The 5578-nt window shown below is 35.3% G+C and overlaps 1 pseudogene; it reads left to right on the forward strand.

Annotated features, from left to right (window-relative positions):
* The first annotated feature begins 709 nt into the window (after positions 1-709).
* On the forward strand, positions 710-4889 carry LOC120137194 (annotated as a pseudogene).
* Positions 4890-5578: the final 689 nt, after the last annotated feature.

A 5578-nucleotide genomic window follows, 5' to 3' on the forward strand; every position in this document is an offset into this window, starting at 1 on the left:
TATTAAAAAATTCCAGCAAAACATTAACTGTATTTTTCCACCAACTTTATGACAACAAATATTAAATACAGGTTTTCATTACTTGGGATGAACTCTTTCTGTCACTTTCTCGGAATTCTTTGGTTTCTAAGTTACCAAACTTGTTAATAATCTACAAAATCCCATCAATTTAAGGCGTGTACATCGAGAAAGTTTCCTTCTTCTAACAATGGAAAGTGTTGTTTAAACTTTCCATTCCCAGTTATGGTAAATAGATTTCAATGATGAAAAAATCGGGTGTATCTTTTCTTAAAGATCATCATCATCAGATCAGATTGAAACTGAAATGAAATGAAGAAGAAAACAGAGTCTTCCTCAGGATTTTTACAGGGTTTGGCCTTGTGCTTGTTTGTAAGCTTTCTGTAGCTGTTTCTCAAGTCCCTGTGTTGGAATCAGTATACAAGAATCGTATTCCTTTTTAGCTTTGTTTTATTGACTTATTCTCTTCCATTTTGCTATGAATTCCCTTATGATCAATGAATTAAGAAAATGAAATCATGGTCAATATTCAACCTTCCATATTTCTCTTAGAATCAAGCTGACTAAATTTTATAAGATGGTGTCAACCGCGAATCCATGACTTCAAATCCATTTATTTGCTGCATTTTTTCCCTGAGGGTATCAATTTTTTTTAAAGGTTTTTTTTATTCCATGTATGCAATAAAATATAGAAAACCAGACATTTTTTATATGGTGGTCTGAGAGGGAACCCTTTATGAAGCTTTGAATAAAGAAATGGGTCACGTGTTTTGACCAGCTCTTTCGCACTAAAAGAGGGGGTGGTCTTTAGAGCTGCTTCATGTTCAAGTTAAATCTTTTATGCCAGTGGTCACATGATTCTTGGTTCAAGTAGCCGTACAAAGGGCCTTTTCTGCTCTTTGTGGTTCTTCCCACTTGCCTTAGTTAACATCAGTTGATTCATGATCTCATATCCATAAACTGTTTGTTAATTGGACGGCAACCGCGTAAACTTCTTCTCCTTTTCTCTCTCGTCTTCCTACAGATCACATCTAATAAATAGAACGGCGGCAACGACATTGGAAGAAAAGCCATGGGGTATGGTAATTCAAGATCTGTAAGGTTTGTTGTTTAATGATTTCTCACGGCTCTCATTTTACGTTTGTGTTATATGGAACAAACAACTGATGTTACTTGCTTATTGCATGTTTTCAGATTTCAAGATGATCTTGAATTGCCAAAGCTCCACAACACCATCAATGGTGATGGTAAGAATATGATAAAGCTGAAATACAACATTGATGGGACCAAAATACCAGAGCCTAGCACCAAGAAGGCTGAGAAGGAGTTGCCTACTAGTAGGACTGGCAAATCCTTAAAAGCTAAAGTGCTGTCCAGGGTTTTATCTGAGGATTTCGAGAGAGTGAAGAAGAAGATTTTGGATCCTCGGGGACCGGTTATTCATCGATGGAATAAGATTTTTCTAGTATCATGCATAGTCTCTTTGTTTGTGGACCCTTTGTTCTTTTATTTGCCAGTAGTCTGGGAAGAAGTCTGCATTGATATTGGAATCCCACATGAAGTTATCCTCACCATAGTAAGATCATTGGCTGATGCATTCTATATAATTCAGATTTTCATTCGGTTTCGGACAGCGTATGTCGCGCCTCCTTCTCGTGTATTTGGGAGAGGAGAGCTTGTCATAGATTCCAGGAAGATTGCTTCCAGGTACCTTCAGAAGAGTTTCTGGATTGATTTAGTTGCTGCCCTGCCCCTTCCTCAGGTATGTGTAAAACTAAGGCATCCATATTTTTTTTCTTTTTGCTAAATACTAAGGCTTCAATTTGCTATATCTTTGCATCCCAGGTTTTGATTTGGATGATCATTCCAAATCTCAAAGGTTCAACGATGAGAAACACGAAAAACGTGCTCCGGTTCATAATCATTTTTCAGTACCTTCCAAGACTTTTTCTAATATTTCCACTCTCATCACAAATTGTCCAGGCCACTGGTGTTGTTACAGAAACAGCATGGGCTGGCGCTGCTTATAACCTGATTCTCTACATGCTGGCTAGCCATGTAAGTGATTCTGAAACCTATAAACTATAATTCTACAGACACAAAATGCCAATTCTAAACTGTTAGCTTGAGTAAAACAATTAGCTTATTTCAATCCTTCCTAAAAAGGTTTTAGGAGCTAGCTGGTACCTTCTCGCAATAGAGCGCCAAGAAGCATGCTGGAGGAGTGCCTGTGATCTTGAGGAGTTAACTTGTCAATATAAATACTTTGATTGCCACAGGATCAATGACCCCGGCAGGGATACCTGGTTCAGGTCCAGCAATATCACCGGTCTATGCAGTCCGAATTCTGGCTTCTATCAGTTTGGTACATATGGCGATGCATTGACATTCGATGTTACAACCGCACCATTCTTCAATAAGTACTTTTATTGCCTTTGGTGGGGTTTAAAGAACTTGAGGTCAGTTGTTTCCCTCAGAATTTTTTTTAAGAACTGTTTAAGAAATCAATAGCAGAACCTGGTTTTTCAAGTGTATTTCCAGCTGCAGTACTGCTGCTGAAAGCATTCGAAAGATGCATTTATTGCTTAAACTCTAATGCTATGTCTCTTATTACATGCAGTTCTTTGGGACAGAATCTTGACACAAGCACTTATGTGGGTGAAATAATTTTTTCCATTATTATTGCAACTCTTGGTCTGGTTCTCTTTGCACTGCTCATTGGGAATATGCAAGTAAGTCCTCCAAGCGATTTTCACTCATGAAAGCTGCAAGAATGTAGCTTGTATTAGGTAGGATTGAATAATGGCATATAGGCACTTCTGAAAGTATCCTAAGGGTGTGTTTGTTTGACGTAAAACCAATTATGGAATTGGTTTTCCCCGAAATCTCGTGTTTGTTTCATGTAATTCGTTTTCCGGAAAATGTTTTTCCGTGTTTGTTTCAGTAATTCGTTTTCCGGAAAATATTTTCCCGTGTTTGTTTCACGTAATTCGTTTTCCGGAATGTAATTCATTTTTCTAGGTGTTTTATGTAAAATGACTTACGGATTCATTTTCCGTAAGTCATTTTCCGAATTTTTCACTTCAAAACAAAAATACTCAAAATAATTTTATTTTATGAATTTAATATTAATAAAATATTTTAATATCATTTTTATCAAAATATTAATTATTAAAATATTTAAAATATTTATTAATATTTATAATAATATAATATTATATTTTAATATTATATAAAATAATCAATTATATTATAATAAATAATATTATATTTTTATTTTAATAATATATAATAAATTTTTTTATATATTTAATAATGAATAATATTATTTATATATTTAAATAATATTTTCGTAAAGATATTTAAAATATACTAATTAATTTTTTAAAATATAATATAACACTATTACTTTAATAAATAATTAATATAATTTATAATATTTTATTTCACTAAAATATACTAATATTAATATTTTTATTAATAAAATTATAAAAATAATATTTAATAATAAATAAATTATTTTAATATTTTAAAATAATAATATTAAGTTTTATGATAAATAATATTATTTATTATATTTAATATTTGTAATAAATAATTTTTAAAAAACTTTTCAACTTGGGGGTGTAGCGGGTAACTCGGACGGCGGCAAAACCGCTATATCGTGAACGAAATCACGGTCACGGAACGATTTTTGAAACCCTGTCCTAAGTTATGTTTTTGACATGATCTTAGAATTCCCTGTAATTTTTATGTCATGAAGTCGATTTCTTCCCTTTTTTGGCAATTTCTAACATTGTGATAATGTTCCACTGGCAGACATACCTTCAATCGACAACCGTTCGGTTGGAAGAGTGGAGAATCAAGAGAACTGATACTGAGCAATGGATGCGTCACAGGCAGCTTCCTCCCGAGTTAAGGCATTCTGTGAGAAAATATGATCAGTATAAATGGCTAGCTACAAGAGGAGTTGATGAAGAAGCTTTACTCGAAGGCCTTCCCTTGGATCTACGTAGAGACATCAAACGCCACCTCTGTCTCGACCTCGTTCGACGAGTAAGTTATAAGATCTGAAACATTATACCTCAGGCAACAATTATAGCTTGATATGTAACTATATTGACGGAATCAACAGGTACCGCTGTTTGATCAAATGGATGAAAGGATGTTAGATGCAATCTGCGAGAGGCTTAAACCCGCATTGTGCACCGAAGGCACTATCCTAGTTCGCGAAGGTGATCCAGTCAACGAGATGCTCTTCATAATCCGAGGCCACCTAGATTCTTACACTACAAATGGTGGTCGTACCGGATTCTTCAATTCATGCAAGATCGGCCCGGGAGACTTCTGCGGTGAGGAACTGCTGACATGGGCGTTGGATCCTCGTCCTAGTGTCATTCTCCCATGTTCAACTCGTACAGTTAAAGCAATATCAGAAGTAGAGGCCTTTGCTCTCAGAGCCAAAGACCTCAAATTTGTGTCATCACAGTTCAGAAGATTGCACAGTAAACAACTAAGACACAAATTCCGGTTTTACTCGCACCAGTGGAGAACATGGGCTGCCTGTTTCATACAAGCAGCGTGGCGTCGGTTTAAAAAACGAAAGGAAGCAGCTGAACTACGAGCTAAGGAGAACCATATGATGGCTGCCGAAGCTGAAGTTCCAGCACCTGGTTCAGGGTGGGCTATATTGCAGCCAGGCTAGCAGCAAGCAGTAGGAGGGGTGTTAATAATATGCATTCAGGGTCTGGTTCTGGGGTTGTCAGACCCTTGCGGAAACCAGCAGAGCCAGATTTTTCTGTAGATGAATACATTTGGTTACACTCCCAAATAGGGATCTAGTGTGTAGGTAATCACTAAAGCAGTAAGCAATGCCTGTAAATTTCTTTGTTTCTTCACTAGTGACTACCTGTAAACAAAGGTGGAGTTGGTTATTGTTTCCAGTTCCATAAATACATTATAAGGTGGAAATTCTTTACAGTTGAAAATAAACTTCCTTTTCCAGCCGAGAAACAGGAGAACTTAGTGATGTACTCTGGAAAACTTAGTTTACAAATTTTTAGTTCTGCAAACTTCTTTCAATATTCTGCAATTTAATGGTTCAGCATCCTTGCATGTATATATAATAACGGGTGAATTCCATGACCATGGACTTATAGGAGTCTAAGACGAAAGAAGCTTTCCCACTTTCATTGTGTTTCCACAACGGTTCCAATTGCAGCTGAAAGGGAGCCACTATCAAAGAAAATAGGATGCCCAATCACAAATCCATGAAATAATATCAAAATTGCTCCACATCCATCTATCAAAGAAAAATCATCTCGTATCTATTGTTAAAATGGAATATATATATATATATATATATTAAAAGAAATCGATATAATCTTTTAGGAAATTTGAATCTTATCATCTTAATTATATTAAGATAAAATTAAAGTTTGAAGATGAATAAATGTATTCTCAAGGTTGAACTAGTTCTTGACTACATTTATTACAATTCCACGCATATACACTTTAGATGACGTACGAATTCTTAAAAATTAAACTAAAAAACATAAAT

This window comes from Hibiscus syriacus, unplaced genomic scaffold (genome assembly GCF_006381635.1).
Source record: "Hibiscus syriacus cultivar Baekdansim isolate YM2019G1 unplaced genomic scaffold, ASM638163v2 tig00110653_pilon, whole genome shotgun sequence".
NCBI classification, from domain to species: Eukaryota; Viridiplantae; Streptophyta; class Magnoliopsida; order Malvales; family Malvaceae; genus Hibiscus; species Hibiscus syriacus.